Here is a 16,780-nt window from a genome sequence, read left to right as displayed (position 1 = left end):
AGATATCTATATTTATGTCTATATCTAATATCTACAGATCTAGATCTATCTATCTATCCATCTATCTATCTTTCTATCTATCTATCTATCTATCTATCTATCTATCTATCTATCTATCTATCTATCTATCTATCTTCTGTTTATCTATCTATCTATCTACAAGTCTTTGCTCACTTGGGCTTGAATCTTTGTATCCTCTGGAAGGTTCTGGAGCTTTCCAGATGTCTGAGGAGAGGCTGATGTGGGATTGGCCCCATGTGTGGATGGAGTTGGGGTGTGGAGAAGTGCAGTGGCCCCTGGTCCCACAGCAGCACACACCGGGGTCTTCTGCCTGGGAATAGCCCCTGGGTGGATGGGGATGCATGTGCATGTGCACACACACAAACACACACACACACACACACACACACACACACACACACACACACACACACGGCTCCTCAGAGAGCGTTCTCCAGTTCCTGGTAGACTTTAGGAAGGCGTCCATTGGTCTCCACGTGTAGAATGTTGTTTGACTTAAAAGCGTGTGTTCTCCTTTGCATCTCTCCCGCTGTCCTCCAACCAACCAGGTGTAAGGCAGGGCACTCAGAGCAGTCAGCTGCCTGCACACGGGCCCTGGTTAAAGCCCAGCAAACTCACCATCAGGAGAATGGAGGCAAGGCAGCCTCGCCATGGCTGTGAAGCTTGTTTGTATAGTGCATGTCAAAAATGACCTGGAGGATGAGGTCTTAAATGCAAAAGCTTTATGGGTGCTTGGGGGCAAAATAACAATAAGAATAACAATAACAATAGCACAAATATAATAATACTAATAACAACAACAATAATAATTATAATAAATGAAATAACACTCCCCCAAATGAGACCGTGAGATGTTCAAATGCTACTTATATCTTTTGCTTTATGCACTCTCCAAATGTAATTTGAGAAAATATGCCATTATTCTCTTTTTTTAAATCTTTGGTTGGTTGTGGGTCTTGAACTCAAGACCCCGGATGCTGTCCCTGAGCTTTTCTGCTCAGGGATGGAGCTCTACCACTTGAGCCACAACTCTGCTTTTGGCTTTTTGAGTGGTTCATTGGAGGGATAAGAATCTCACAGACTTTTCCTGCCTGGTCTGGCTTCTAGCCATGATCCTCAGCTCTCAGCCTCCTGAGTCGCTGGGATGACAGGCGGGAGCCACCAGCGCCTGGCTGTATACCATAATTATTTAGAAGCTACTAGAATAAAAAATGCAAGGAAAGGAATTGACTATTCTAGAAATCTCAGGTTGAGGAAAAGTGCACGCTAGGGAAGTGCTGTACACACAGCTCCTTGGGCGTTTGAAACAGGCCTTTCTGGATACCTCCGGCTGTCCTTGAACTTGATATTCCCCCGGCATGCTGGGACTACAGAGGTGTACCATGACACTTGGCAAACAACATCTGTATTTAACAACCTAGTCGTCAGCCTGAGCTCTAACTAGGGCTGTTTTCTCTAGTGAAGCCGCTCTTAACTCCCTCCTTCCCTTCCTCTACTACCACCACCATCACGTGTGAGAGCCATGTTCTTCAGTAAGACAAGAATTGTGTCCTCCTAAAAAGAGTCCTTTGTTGGGGCTGCTACCATCATCACCGCAAATGGTACATATACGTCACAAAGTTCCTAGAGAGAGAGATTGGGTCACGCAGCCCATGAATGGACACAGAATTTAAGTGTCCGGCTGCCAGCCTTCAAAAAAGCCAAGTGAGGGCATTCGAGGCTCTGGGTTCAAATCCTGATACTCACTCTCGTACACACACACACACACACACACACACACACACTAACACACACACAACTTAGAGAAGAACATAGGTTGAAGATGACCTCATATGTGACAATGATTCATTTTCTTTGCAGATTTCCATGCGCATCTATAGACTAGCAGTAGCAAAAGCAAACAAAACAACAAAACAGAACTATGGTGGCCCTCTCAAATTGAAAAAATGAAAAACAAAGCCAAATTAAGCCCATGGTTCTGTCAGCTTCAGGCCTCCCACCAGGCAGAGAAAGTCGTTAAATAACACGAGGAGAATGCTCTAGAACCAATATACACACTGTGCCGAACAATCCGGTACTTGAGACATTGAAATGATAATTGTCCATTTGGTGACAATCATACAGATTAAGGTTAATTTCTGTGATTCTCAGCCACTCAGGAGGCTGAGATGTGAGGATCGTGATTGGAAGCCAGCCTTGTCAGGAAAATTGATAAGGCTCTCATCTCCAGTGAACCACCAAAAAGCTGGAAGTAGAGCTGTGGCCCAAACGATAGAGCACCAGCCTTGAGCACAAATTGCTCAGGGACAGTGCCCAGGCCTTGTGATTAAGTCCTAGGCTTGACACACACGTGTATTTTTGTTGGTCATGGTACTTGGACTCAGGGCCTGGGCGCTGTCCCTGAGCTCTTCAGCTCAAGACTAGCGCTCTACCAGTTGAGCCACAGTGCCACTTCTGGTTTTCTTGTGGGTTATTGAAGATAAGAGTCTCAAGGACTTTCGTGCCCTGGCTGGCTTTGAACTGCGATCCTCCCTCCTCCCCCCACCCAATTATACCCCCCTCCCCCCCCACACCGACATTGTAAAGTTGGTTTTGACATGACATTTTGTACTTCTCATTGTTGCAACAGGTCCACCTGAATCCTTAAACGACTTGTTTGTCCCCATCTCCTCCACATGTTATACTGACATCAAATATAGTGAAAGTGGGGGTTACACTGTGGGGGAGGAACATACAAAGCAACAAAGAAATAATCTTATAAATGCGTTAGAAACACATGCATGAAAGAAACGAAAACATTAAAATACATATTTAAGGGTTCATTTTCCTAACATCACATTATCTGACCTTTTCTGCTTGACTCATACCTATACTAGATATTGCAAATAAGGGAAACCATAGGACCTATGCTTCTTTGGGCCTGGCTTACTTCCTTCCCTCCTCCCTGTCTTCCTTCCTTCTTCCCTCCTTTCCTTCCTTCTTCCCTCCTCCCTATCTTCTTTTCTTCCTCCCTCCCTCCTCCGTCTTCCTTCCCTCCTTCTATCTTCCTTTTCCTTCCCTCCCCCTTCCTTCTCTCCCTCCCTCCATCTTTCCTTCCTTCTTCCCTCCTCCCTGTATTCCTTTCTTCCCTCCCTTCTTCCTTCCTTCCGCCTTCCCTTTTTTCTTCACTCCTCCCTGTATTCCTTCCTTCCCCCTTCTTCCTTCCTTCCTCCCTCCCTTCTTCCTTCCCTTCCTTCTTTCCTCCTGTCTTCCCTCCTGTCTTTTCTTTCCTCCCCCCGTCTTCCTTCTTCCTTCCTCCCTATCTTCCTTTCCTCCTCCCTGTCTGCCTGCTTGCCTTCCTTCCTTCCTTCCTTCCTTCCCTCCCTCCATTGTTGTGTCCCCTGGGATGAGGAGCTAAGGTACAGAGAACTGGCACACAGACTGGGCTGAGCTGTGTAAGCCTTGGGGTTGGTTTGTGGGAGATTCTTAGGAAAGTCTGGGGGTTGGGGTGGGGCTGGGACTGCTGATGACAGGGCATGGCTGGGGGGCAGACCAGAGGGCTGGTGATGAGAGTTTTGAGGTTCACCTTTGGTGCTGACAACAGGTGGGGTAGTGCGTGGTACAGTATCTGCCCCAGAAGCATTTTCCTTGTGCCAGAGGTTGGTTATCATGTGTGTGTGTGTGTGTGTGTGTGTGTGTGTGTGTGTGTGTGTGTGTGTGTGTGCATATGGTGTTTTCTTTTTCCAGTGCTGGAGTTTGAACCTGGGGCTTCATGCTTATTAGGCAAGTGCAGTACCACTGAGCTATAGCCCAGGTACTGTTATATGTATATGATGTTGTTGACCTTTTATTTTTGATGCCAGTCCTGGGACTTGAACTCAGGGCCTGGGTGCTGTCCCTCAGCTCTTCAGCTCAAGGTTGGCACTCTACCCCTTGAGCCACAGCCCCACTTCTGCTTTTCTCATGGTTTATTGGAGATAAGAGTCTCACAGACTTTCCTGCCCAGGCTGGCTTTGAACTATGATCCTCAGATCTCAGCCTTCTGAATCTCTGGGATGTCAGGCAGATGCCTGGCTACTTCCTTGCTTTTTAAGTTCCCGATTAAGAAGACAGATGTCAGCATCTGCTTCCCACCTAGGCAGAGCCGAAGACTGATCATTAGGGAAATTTAAACTTCATTAATTACCCCATGTTCATAAGAGGCTCGGAGAGAACAGGAGTGCTGCTTAAGTAAATATGTTCTCCTCCCCAGGTGACGGCTCCCCTGCCATTCAGACACAGGCATCAGGGTTGGCTTTTTTGCCATTTAATTTTAATTTTAGTGGGTTGGGCCATTAAAAAACATTTGGGTTACCGAGCATTTGATCAGCTTCTTCCAGCAGGTTCTCTCGCAGAAACTGCTCTGTGCAATTTTGAAGCTACAAGCGATGTCTAAATCTAAAGTGGTTTATTTTATGTTACGTGTTTATTTTTACTTTAAAAAATTGTTATTATAAAGGTGATGTACAGAGGGATTACAGTTCTATAAGTCAGATAAAAAGTACATTTCTTTTTGGACAATGTTTATCTTGTGTGTGTGTGTGTGTGTGTGTGTGTGTGTGTGTGTGTGTGTGTGTGTGTGTGTGTGTGTGCTGGTCATGGGGCTTGAACTCAGGGCCTGGGTGCTGTTCCTGAGCCTTTGGATTTAAGGCTAATGCTCTACCACTTGAGCCACAGAGCCACTTGTGGCATTTTTGGTGGTTCACTGGAGGTAAGAATCTCATGGACTTTCCTGCCCAGGCTGGCTTTGAACTGAGATCCTCATATCTCAGCTTCCTGAGTAGCTAGAATGACAGGCGTGAGCCACTGGCGCCTGGCTCTAAGTTTGCTTATTTATTTTTTATTAGCACAGAGCATTCCATCTGTGAATAGCTGCAGCCGCCATCTTCTGGTTCCTTTACCCGGGAGTCCATGAATGCTTAAAGATTTTTCTTGTCAATTGTAGCCCAGGTTTAAGGGGACAGAGAAATGTCAGTTGATAAGTGAATGTTTCATGCTGAATTGTCCCATGTCAAGATTTCTTGACCTCCCATTACCCCACCCCTCACCTCCCAATCTCCGAGACGCTGAATAAAAATTGTGGTTATGTGTGTTGCTGTTTGATTGTCTCTTGCTTTAAAATTTAAATATTTTCCTTAAAATTTAAATACTTTGTTCATTCTGAGTCTCAAAAAGTGATTTCAAGCCAAGCACCAGTGGCTCACGCCTGTCATCCCAGCTACTCAGGAGGCTGAGATCTGAGGATTGTGGTTCAAAGCCAGCTCGGGCAGGAAAGTCCATGAGACTCTTATCTCCAATGAACCACCAGAAAATCGGAAGTGGAGCTGTGGCTCATGTGGTAGAGTGTCAGTCTTGAGTGAAAGGCTCAGGGACAGTGCCCAGGCCCTGAGGTCCAGCCCCAGGACTAATAAAAAATAAAAAAATAAATCTCACAGTTTTATTTCCTCTCCTTTTTCCTCCCCTCTCCTTGATAACTCAGGCTTCTCATTTGTGAGTAAGCTGAAATACAAATTCCTAAAGACTCCCTTAAAAAAACTGTCTTCCTCAAAACCTCTCCTTTGCAAGTTGTTATAACTGATTGTGACCGTCTGTTTGCACGGCTCTCACTATTTTTCCTTTTCACAAATCTGACCACCTTAGAAGCTGAGATCATTCTTGAGTTATTTTGGTCCATCAGTTGCCTGGTGAAATTTAAAAAAAAAACCCACATACAACCCAGTAAACACTCAATAAAGACTGTATAAATAAGTAAGTCTTCCCCTTGGAGATCTTTCATGGACCTTTCTCTCTTCCTCATTTGGTACCTTAATTATGTCAATTACTGTAAGTGTTCCGTTCCTGATTGCTGCAAGAATTCAACCCATTTACCCTCGAAGAATGGTTCTTATGAGAAGCAAGCAAGCCGGACATCAATGTCAGGAAAAGGACATCATATCACCACATATCTGATGCATCTGGGTCCAGGATTTCTTCGTTCTGTCACAGCAGGGGTCATGTTTTCCCTGAGGGGGTCACTGCCATGACTCTCAGGGGCTTTAAACATTGCTTGTGGTCCAGTCCCACACACACAGAAGAGTCATGAGGTCAGACTTCACTGATAAACCTTACATGACTTCCCCAAACCAAAGACAGCCAGCCTTCCATATTCACCTGGGCCACATCTATGGGTCCAACCAATGGTAGACAGAAAATCTCTGCATCACCGGCCACCAGTGACTCATGCCTGTAATCCCAGCTATGCAAGGAGGCTCATGGTTCCAGGCCAGCTTTTGCAAAAAGTTAGTGAGACTGCCTGCCCCACCCCCCACCTCAATAGAAAGAGCATGGTGGCACATGTCTATAATCTCAGCTATATGGGAGGTGTAGGTAGGAGGATCAAGGTTTGAGGCAGGCCCAGGCAAAAGCATGATGCCCTTTCTGGAAAAAAAATAGAACCTAAGGAAAAAAGTATTTGAGCTTATGTTTCAAATGGTAGTGCTTCTGCCTTGGAAGAATGAGGCTCTAGATTCAAATCTTGGTGCGAGCCCCAGAAAAATCTTTTGGTGTTCTATTTCTCTCCAATCCTCTTTCCCACATCAGCCTCTAACTGGCTCCCTGTACCCCAAGTCGTCCCATCCCACATTGCATTGCAGACCGCAAGTGAGCTGTGCATTTCCACTGTTGAACTACGGTTTCCTCAAGCACGATTGTCATCAGAAAGCTAGCACTGGAAATAGGGCTGATTCTCATTTTTTGGACTTTTTTTTTTGTCCTTGCACCCCCCCCCCACCATGGTTTTAATTCACTCGGTTCGCAGCCGGGAAGCTTAGCCCAGCAGTACGGAGCTGGTGCCACTGCCTTGCTCATATGTCATATGAGCATCAGTGGCTCATGCCTGTCTTCCCAGCTACTCAAGAGGCTGAGATCTAAGGATCACTGCCCAGGAGAACTCAGTGGACAGTTCCCATGCAGGAAAGAAACATAAAGATGAGGGTGAGCAGAACCTCCATTTTGCTGAGTTTAGAAGCTTTGTCCCTCAAGGAAGAGGAAGAGAACAGTTGAATGAATGAACCTGCCAATTACCAATGAATGAATGAATGACCAGCAACTACTAACCAACTAACCAATCACCAATGAATGAATGAATGAGCCATCAAGTACTAACTAACCAACTAAACAATCACCAGTGAGTGAATGAATGAACTATCAACTACTAACCAGCCAACCAACCAAACAATCACTAATGAATGAGCCATCAACTACTAAGCAACCAACTGACTAGATAAACATCCAACCAGCTAACCAATAACCAATGAAAGAATAAACATCCAACTAACCAACCATCAACAAATAAATGAGCATCAACTACTAACCAACCAACTGACCAGCCAAAACTAACCCAAAAAACATCCAACCAACTAACCAATAACCAATGAAAGAATAAACATCCAACTACCAACCAACCAACAACAAATGAATGAGCCATGAACTACTAACCAACCAGCCAACTAGCTAAAACTAACCAAAAACATCTAACCATCAAGCTACTTACCCACTGCCAACAAATGAGTGAATAAACCAATTACTAACCAGCTAACCAACTCACCAAACATCCAATCACCAACAAACCAATCACCAATGAATGCGTGAATGAATGAACCAACTGCCAACCAACCAATGAATTAACCAGCCAAAAAGCCAACCATCAACCAACCAAGCAGGCAGGCAAACACTGAATAAGCCAGCCAGTCCACGGCTGCCCACTCCAGTCCACGCAGCTCTCTGTGGTCCGGGATCTGCAAGGGCCACCTGGAAGCCTGGAGCATGGAAGCCAGGCTGCCCAGATGGTGTGGGAGGTAGGGGAGGCAGTGGGGAGGAAGGAGTAGGGAGCAGACAGTTGGGACAGGAGCAAAGAAGTAGCAGAGAAGCTTACTGAACCACACCCAGGCATGCTCCTGTGGCTGCTCCTGGTGTCTTGTCTGTGTCATGTGTGATCCAGGTAGAGCCCTGTGGTTCTGACTCTGCCTGCCCGTGGCTGGGTGAGATCTCCATCCAGGCCTTGGGCTGTGAAGTGGGGTAACATGACAACAGATGAAGCAGGTCCTCCGGGTTCTCAGTCCTGGGTCTCCACTTGAGGTTTCATGAGGCACCAACCATGCACGCAGAATGCTAAGGCCCAGCCACCGGTGGCTTTCTCTTATCCAGCTACCTCTACGGGTGGCATTCTCTGGCTATAGCTAACCAGAACAGAGTGAAGCAACAGGAAATATATATCATATGAGCGTCAGTGGCTCATGTCTGTCTTCCCAGCTACTCAAGAGGGTGAGATCTGAGGATCACAGTTTGAGGCTAGCCCAGGTTGGGAAAGTCCATGAGACTCTTAGCTCCACTGGACTGCAAAATGCTGGATGCAGGGTTGTGGTTCAAGTGGTAGAGCGCCAGCCTTGAGCATAAAACAAAAAGCCAAGGGACAGTGTCCCAGGCCCTGAGTTTTATTTCTTCCAAGGTGGCTGTGAACCTGGCACATTTCCACTGTTTCAAAACCATTTCCTCTTTGCACTGACCACACAGAGGAGGCAGCTCGTCCAATTGCTTGTGCCATGGGCGAAATAAAAGACCCTGGCTTGCTTTGGCTTTTAAGCACATTTTCTTTTGCACATGCTTTCTTGTCCCTCCCAAATGGAGCCATCCAATTACTCTCCTCTTTGGTCTTTTAATTTCACATTTTTTTTCCTTTTTCTTTTTTGTATACTTGGAGACTGCACTGAATTCGCAAGCAAAGCACCCAAAGAGCATTTAGATGAAAAGAAATGTATTTTACCTTGTAGCCACGTCACCTGGACTAGCCCTTGTGTTAAACCAAGTGAAGAAAACAAGGTTCTTATCACTATTATTATTATTACTTGCTCATTGTGGGGCTTGAACTCAGGGCCTGGACACTGTCCCTAAGCTTTTTTTTTTCCCCTCAAGGCTAGCACCCTAGCATATTAAGTCACAGTCTTTTGGGCAGCTAACTGGAGATGAGAATCTCACAGACTTTCCTTGCCAGGTCTGGCTTTGGACTGTGATCCTCAGATCTCAGCTTCCTGAGTAGCTGGGATGACAGGCATGAGCTACCAAGCACCAGCCACCTTCAACTTTTCTTGAGACTCCTCCCCTCCAACACCACAGTCCCCTCTTCTGCAGTTTCCTCGCTTAAACCTGGGGTGCTGGCCATTCCTTGTAGGCCTTTCATCCCCTGCCTCACCATTCCACCAGAACATGCGAGTGGGTACAACCTCCCTCCCCAAATCTGGGAGACATGAGTCTCAGCTTCGCCTGCTCTGAGAATAATGATGAGGCCTTTGCTGAATTCTGAAGGTCATGGCCGGGTGGGAAGGTGGAGTTGCAGTCTCTTTCCTGTGCCATCTGTTCCCCGTGGATCTCGATGCTTCTAGGTACAGCATGTCTGAAATCCCCCATCATCTTTTCCAAGTGGGTGCTGGGCCTTGCTGGTGCGTTGGGGTCTGGGTTGGCCACAGTCGTGGTTGACACTGAGCGCTTGTGGTGCCTTGTGTGACTGGGTGATTTGTGTGTGTGTGTGTGTGTGTGTGTGTGTGATTTTTTGGAGAAGGCATGGCATGGGGTGTTAGAACAAGTGGGGGAGGGGAAGAGAGAATGCTGGACATCTTTTCTGAGCAGAGACACAACGAGGAGGGGAGTGGTTTCCTAGGAGATGGAGCTCTTCTTTATTTAAAGTTTTCCCAAAGAAAGATTTCTGTGCTGGCTTCTGTTCAGTTACTAGATGAGGGGGAGACAGCCTGGGAGGCCCCACTCAGCTCTGCTCTCCGTCAGGAGCCATTGTGGGTCAGCTGAGTCCCCCCCCCACCCCACCCCTTGTCCTCCCTGCTTCCCTTTCCTACAGCGATCCTACCGAAGGCAGTGGGGCTTGGCTTCCCAGGACTGAGAATCAGTACCTTGTTGGAGAGGGAGGAGGACTCTGTTTGCCTGAGTGCTTGTGATAAGTGTCTCGGCCAGTGGAAGGTGATAGGAGTCAAAACATGGGTGAAAGCACACGACGGCTACCACCCTGCCCCAGGCCCCTGATTTCAGCATCTTCCTCAGCTCAAGGGGCGACCAGTCTTCCTCAAGGTTGAGCGAGGTTGATGCGGACAGCACTGGGATATTGCACAGTGCTGGCTTGGGCTCCTGGTGTGGATCTGGGGAGATCTGAGGGCCTGATGCTGAGATCTGAGGATCAGGGTTCAAAGCCTGCCTGAGCAGGAAAGTCCGTGAGACTTTACTGCCAATGAGCCACCAGAAAACCAGAAGTGGCACTGTGGCTCAAGTGGTAGAGTGCCAGCCTTGAGCTGAAGAGCTCAGGGACAGTGCCTAGGCCCTGAGTTCAAGATCTATGACTGGCACACACACACACACACACACACTCACAGAGTGGAATGGCTCAAGTCTCTAGAGCTCTAAGTTCACACAGGAGTGTAGGGTCGGAACACGTCTTGTCACTTGGTCCCACAAGCATGTCAATACTGTAAGACAGCTATTCTCTCTGTTTTTTTGGTGGTCATGGGTCTTGAACTCAGGGCCTGGGCACTATCTCTGAGCTCTTTTGCTCAAAGCAGGCCCTCTACCAACTTAAGCCACAGTGCAACTTCTGGTTTTTTGGTAGTTTATTGGAGTCAAGACTCTTATGGACTTTCCTGCCCTGGCTGGCTTTGAACTGTGATCCTCAGATTTCAGCCTCCTGAGTAGCTGGGATGACAGGCGCCTGGCTTGTAGAATTCTTGCAAGGGCAGTGAAGAGCCGGGCAGCTGGCAGGGTCTGATCAGCACAGCCAATGACACCCGCAGCGATCACCCATCTTTGCTCCCATCCTCAACCAATCAGTCGCTGTAGGCCTATTTAATTAAATCTACCAGTTGATCTGATCACAGGAAGGTTTCCTTTCTTATGGACATAGACACTTTAACCACTGGGAAGATATGCCCTACATTTAACATGATGAATTGCCATTTTGATTCATATTAAGTCTCTGGTGAATCTGTGTAGTGTAGGTCAGCTCTCCTGGATTCCTCCCACTCCACAGGGATCCAAAAACTCAATTAGTTGTCTTCATTAGTTACTATCTCTTCTTCTCATTAACTAATGGCATGGGTCTCTTTCTGGGCCACCCAACATGTTATTTAACATTATTCTGTCTCAGATTCATACAAGGCTTCAAAAGGTAGACAGGAGCTGTGGACAGGAACCGTGGACAGGAGCTGTGGACAGAATACATAGCTCAGCTACTCTCAGGGTTGATTCCAAATCGTTCTATGTTGATACAAGTGTCAAAAAGGCAGATGGGCAGGGGCAGAGGGAAGATACCTGCAGTTTCGGTTATCCGTTTTCTATTGTTGCTTTAAGAAATCATCACAGCCTATTGCTGGTGGCTCCCGCCTGTCATCCTAGCTACTCTGGAGGCTCAGATCTGTGGATCAAGGTTTGAGGCCAGCCTGAGCCAGGGAAGATCATGAGACTCTTATCTGCAAGGAACCACCAAATTAAATAAATAAATAAGGGCAGATAGAGAGTTGTGGCTCAAGTGGTAGAGCGCCAGCCTTGGGCAGAAGAGCTCAGGGAAGTGCCCAGGCCCTGAGTTCAAGCCCCACAATCGACAAAGAAAAAAAAGAAAAAAGATCATACACTGGGCCTCACTCTGAGTCTGGGAAGAACATTACCATTTCATGAGATCCTGATGGTCTCCTGGGGTCAGGGGTCAAAATCATCACAAAAGCTGCCCATGTGTCCTCAGAGATTCACAGTGAACTTCCTCAGGCCAAACGAAGTATCTAGTCTTGGGTGCTGTTTAACTTGGTTTCTCAAATTTGATATTTTAACATTTTGGGGTGAGTGTGTGTGTGTGTGTGTGTGTGTGTGTGTGTGTGTGTGTGTGTGTGTGTGTGTGTGTGAGTGAGTGCCAATCCTCTGTCTTGAACTCAGGGTCTGGGCACCGTTCTCCACTTTTGTGCTCAAGGCTGGTGCTCTATCACTTGAGCCACAGCTCCACTTCTGGCCTTTTGAAGGTTCATTGGAGATAAGGACTTTCCTGCTGAGCTTCTCACCACGATCCTCCAATCTCAGCCTCTTGAGTGGCTGGGATGAAGATACAGACTACGGGGCAGTTCTTGTTCTCACTGGGCCAGCCTGGACTGAAGAAGAGCACAGGTTAGCAAATCCATCCCTGGGGCCGGCCCGGACCACCTTGCTGTCCATCGTGTCCCCTGTGGGTTTTCTTCATGTTCTCCATGCTGGTGTACTGAGGCTGCCAGCTGTCCCCAGCTGTTCCTAGCTCTAGGCCCCCTTTCTGGGCGCAGGGCTTGGACGTGTTTGTCGAGGGCATGTGTCCTTGCTTTCTTGGCTGGTGACTTTTCTGACACAATAGCTTGGGCACACCCTGCTGCCTTCCATTCTCTGCAAACATTCCAGCAGAAGGCCTCCACAAAGGCGGCTCAGCACCTGGCCAGTCTCAGACAGCAGGACTTAACTGGGCCTTTTCAGGATCGACATGAGCTGGCCCCACCCTCAGAGACAAGAGGACAGGGGACAGACAGACCCCCCCCCAGCCCTGTGAAGGACAAGCAGCCCTTTACTAGTGGGTTCCATCAGCCCAGGGAAGGATTCTAAGAGGCCTTGTCTTGCCTTGCATTGGGGCTTATTGGCTGGTTTGTGGCTGTTTGAACTGCACTGCATCAGGGAACATCCTAGTACTTGAGACACAAAAGCCACAGGCCTTGAATGACCACAGGAGGGCCACTAAATTGTGCTCCACATCTTGGCACAATTGAACAGTGCTTAGTTAGGTCAAAACTTTGTCTATCATTCTCACAAAGACCCAAGTGGATTTCCCATGTCTGTCTTTTTTTTCCCTTCCTTCCTTTTCTCTCTCTCTGTTCCCTCTCACCCCTTTCTCTTTGATGCCAGTCCTGGGGCTTGAACTCAGGGCCTGGGTGCTGTCCTTGAAGTTCTTTGGTTCAAGGCTGGTGCTCTATCACTTGAGCCACACCTCCAGTTCCAACTTTTCTTGGTGGTTCATTGGAGATCAGAGTTTCACGGACTTTCCTGCCTGAGCTGGCTTCCAACCACGATCCTCAGATCTCAGTGTCCTGAGTAGCTAGGATGACAGGTGTGAGCCACCAGCATCTGGCACTATTCAGAGCTATTTTTATTTAATGCAACAAATTAGGCAAGTTAGGTGAAATAGTTAATATTCCAGAAGGATACAAATTCTCAAAAAAAAATTCCCAAGAAGAAATAGAAGTCTAAATAGGTCTGAAATATATAGAGGTTGAATTAGTAATTAAAAATCTTCCTACAGTGCCACCCCAGTGCCAGCTGGTGTCAATAGCAAATTTTACCAGGCCTTCAGAAAATTTCAATAACACCATGCTAAATAAACATGTTCAGGAGGAAGGATGGGCTACGTTCAGCTTGACAGTGCTAGTGCAGACTCAAACCCAGATAAAGGGGGCACAGGACAAGGAGCCAAGGAAAATCTCTTCCCAGGAGTGTAGCAGCATCCTCTAAAACCAAAAACGTTCCAGAAAGTGAAATGAAAACCACAATGAAAAAAATCTCTAAAGACACACAGAAATATCCACTGTCAGAAAGCCCCACATTCTTATACACTGGGAAAATTAAAATTTTTAATTTTTTTGTGCTTGTACAGGGAATTGAACTCGGGTCCTTTTAGCCTTTTATTATGATTGAATTTTAAAAAAGTTACATACCTGTCATCCCAGAGACTCAGGAAGCTGAGATCTGAGGATCACAGTTGAAAGCCAGCCTGGGCAGGAAAAGTCCGGGAGACTCTTATCTCCAAGGAACTACCAACAAAACCCAAAGTGGAGCTGTGGCTCAAGTGGTAGAGTGGCAACCTTGAATGAAAAAAGCTCAGGCAATTTGATGTTAGTACACTAGACACATAGATGTAAATATGACAATAAAATCCCTATGTGCAATTAATTTATGCTAATCCAGAAGGAACAAAAGAAAGCGACTCAGACACAAGTAACTGTGCCTTGCCTACGGCTATCATCGGAAAAGCATTTACTAGCATTCACTGATAATTATTACACGTGAGGTTGGAAATTAGCAATTTTCTCCTGTCATTCCTTCAGCATTTATGACTTGCATGAAAAACCTTTTGTTTCCATTGTTCACTATGTGGGGCATCCCAAGGGAGTAATGATTTATATAATGAATCATGGTCAATAATGGTCATTATTGATTTTTGCTTATACATTTATGTATATTTGGTGTATATGCTGGTCCTGAGGCTTGAACTCAGGGCCTGGGTACTGTCTTTGAGCTTTTTCACCCAAGGCTGGTGCTCTACCACTTGAACCACAACTCCACTTCTGGTTTCTGGTGGTTCATTGGAGATCAGAATCTCATGGACTTTCCTGCCCGGGCTGGCTTTGAACAGCCAATCCTCAGATCTCAGCCTCCTGAGTAGTTGAGATGACAGGCATGAGACACCAGTGCCTGGCCCAAGGATATTTTAATCATGATCCTTGGTGATCTCAACCTAGTTTTCCCTGTCCCCTTCTCCACCCCCACCCTACCCCCAGCCCCTTTGGCTGGGTATTTTGAAAGTGATGCTGAGCACTCTGGAGATGAAGCTGAATGCAAGCGCAAGTTGAACTGGAAACGGGTTTAGTGAGATGTTATTTATGAAGCTCGAATCAGCTCCTTAGAGACTTAGGTTGTTGGTAGCTTGCCCCAGAGAGAGAAAGACTTTCTGGTACAAGAACAAGTCACAATTGCCCTGTTCATCTCCTTGCTCTTTCTGGATGTGAAGCTGTGGGATAGATAAATGGATTAAAGTAGATTGCTGGCAACTGTGAAAGTGGAAGGAAAAAACCTGTTGAAATTGTTCTGGGAAGGGGAGAAAGAGTGCTAGAAGGGGTGGGACTGCAATATATTGATAATCTGTGTGGAAATGTACAATGAAACACCTGTAATACTAATACAAGCTAACGTATATGCATATACATTATAGACATACAGAAAGAGGCACTCTGTATTGCATGCATGCATGCATGCATGTATGTATGTATGTATGTATGTATGTATGTATGTATGTATGTATGTATGTATGTATGTATCTGGCATTGCCTCTCTCTCAGTCCTCGGTGAGAATTTGTTTTTCTCAATAAGCATTGCTGGGGAATACAGTCAGACCCCTTGTCTCATTAGAACGCACTTTCCTTTGGGGTGGTGAGGAGGTGTGCCAGGACATCATAATTTGTCACATCAAGGAATGGCGTTTCAGATTTGAAAAAGCTGCCTGGCTCCTGATATAGTTTTAATGAAAGGTCTGTGGTTCACAGAGGCCAAGTTGTTTGTAAAAATGTGTAAAAGTAGCCGGGTGTCAGTGGCTCACACCTGTCATCCTAGTTACACAGGAGGCTGAGATCTGGAGGATCATGTCTGGAGTCCTCGCTGAGATCTGGAGGCCGGAGTCTGGAGGCCCAGCAAGGGGCAGCAAAATCGGCTGGACATAGTCCCCTGTGGACAAAGCCGGGTTGCCATTCCGATTTTAAGGAGAAGTCTAGAACCAGCGGGCCGCAGTCCTGCTAGGTCCTGCACAGGAAGCCGGTGCAAAGTGGGCCGGGGCCTGGCTTGGCGACAGAGCACCCACCCGAGACAGACGGTCTGCACGCGAACGAGCGGGTGTGAACTGTGAACCGTGTGAACAGGCGTGACAGGTGTGATTCCAGCTCGAGTGTCGGGGAGGCTGGGGACTGCGGGGTGCCCTGGACCCCCCATCCTGCTTGCACTTATCTCAGTCTGCACCTTCCCAGGGATCAAACTCCGGGCCTTGAATTTTGGGCCTGCAGGCTGCACTTTCCCCTTGAGGCTGGCGCTGCACCGCTTGAACCACAGCTCCACTCCGGGTTTTGTGCTGGTTAGCTGGAACTCTGGAGAACCCCGCAGACTTCCCAGCCTGGGCTCTGATACGGGTTCCAGGGGAGATGGCGGTGGCCCTCGGCTGCGCCTAGGCTCCTAAAAGGCTGGAACCAAGCCTAGCATGCGCCTGGCCACCTGGCCAAGGCCACCGTATGCAAATTACCGCCTGTCAATCATACCTCTCAACCTATCAGAGGCCCCCACGGAGGAGTTTAGCCAATCAGAGGCACCCAGGGGCAGCCCCGCCCACGGCCTGGGCCCCTTCATCGCCTCAGCGGCCAGCAGGAGGCTCCGCCAACTGGGGTTTGGCCTCGGGTATCCCCCAGTTCGACCCAGTGCCTGGCGCTTGATGTGGGCCGCCGCCCCCAGCTAGGGTGCTCGCGATCCCGCAGGGCAGAGGCGGGGGTGCAGGCCCGCTGGTGGGGCACGCGCCTGCGTGTGCTGTGTGTGCAGCCTCGGGGGTGTGAACCCCAAATCCAGCCATGGCCCGGCCTCCTGTGCGGTCCTGGGGTGCTGCCGCGCCGCCCGGTTCCTCCCAGAGTGCTCCAGACGCCAATCAACCAACTGAGGTAAACCTGCCACGGGAGGGAGGCGGCCCGACCCTTGACCCCAACCCCCGCCCGCGCGCACGGAGCCGCGGTGAGCGCCCAGGGTCGGGCCTGCGGGGGGCGGGGCTGGGCTGCGGGGACCTCGCTGTCGATCTCTGCGGGTTTTGGGGGTCGAGGGGATCCCGGGGGGCTTGTTGTGGTTCTCTGCGGGTTTCGGGGGCGGGGCCGGGGCTGGGCCCTGGGGATCCCCCTGGGCCCTGGGGATC

Source organism: Dipodomys merriami, unplaced genomic scaffold (genome assembly GCF_024711535.1).
Source record: "Dipodomys merriami isolate MVZ:Mamm:240054 unplaced genomic scaffold, mDipMer1.0.p SCAF_1160, whole genome shotgun sequence".
Lineage (NCBI taxonomy): Eukaryota > Metazoa > Chordata > Mammalia > Rodentia > Heteromyidae > Dipodomys > Dipodomys merriami.
This window is presented reverse-complemented; position numbering follows the sequence as displayed.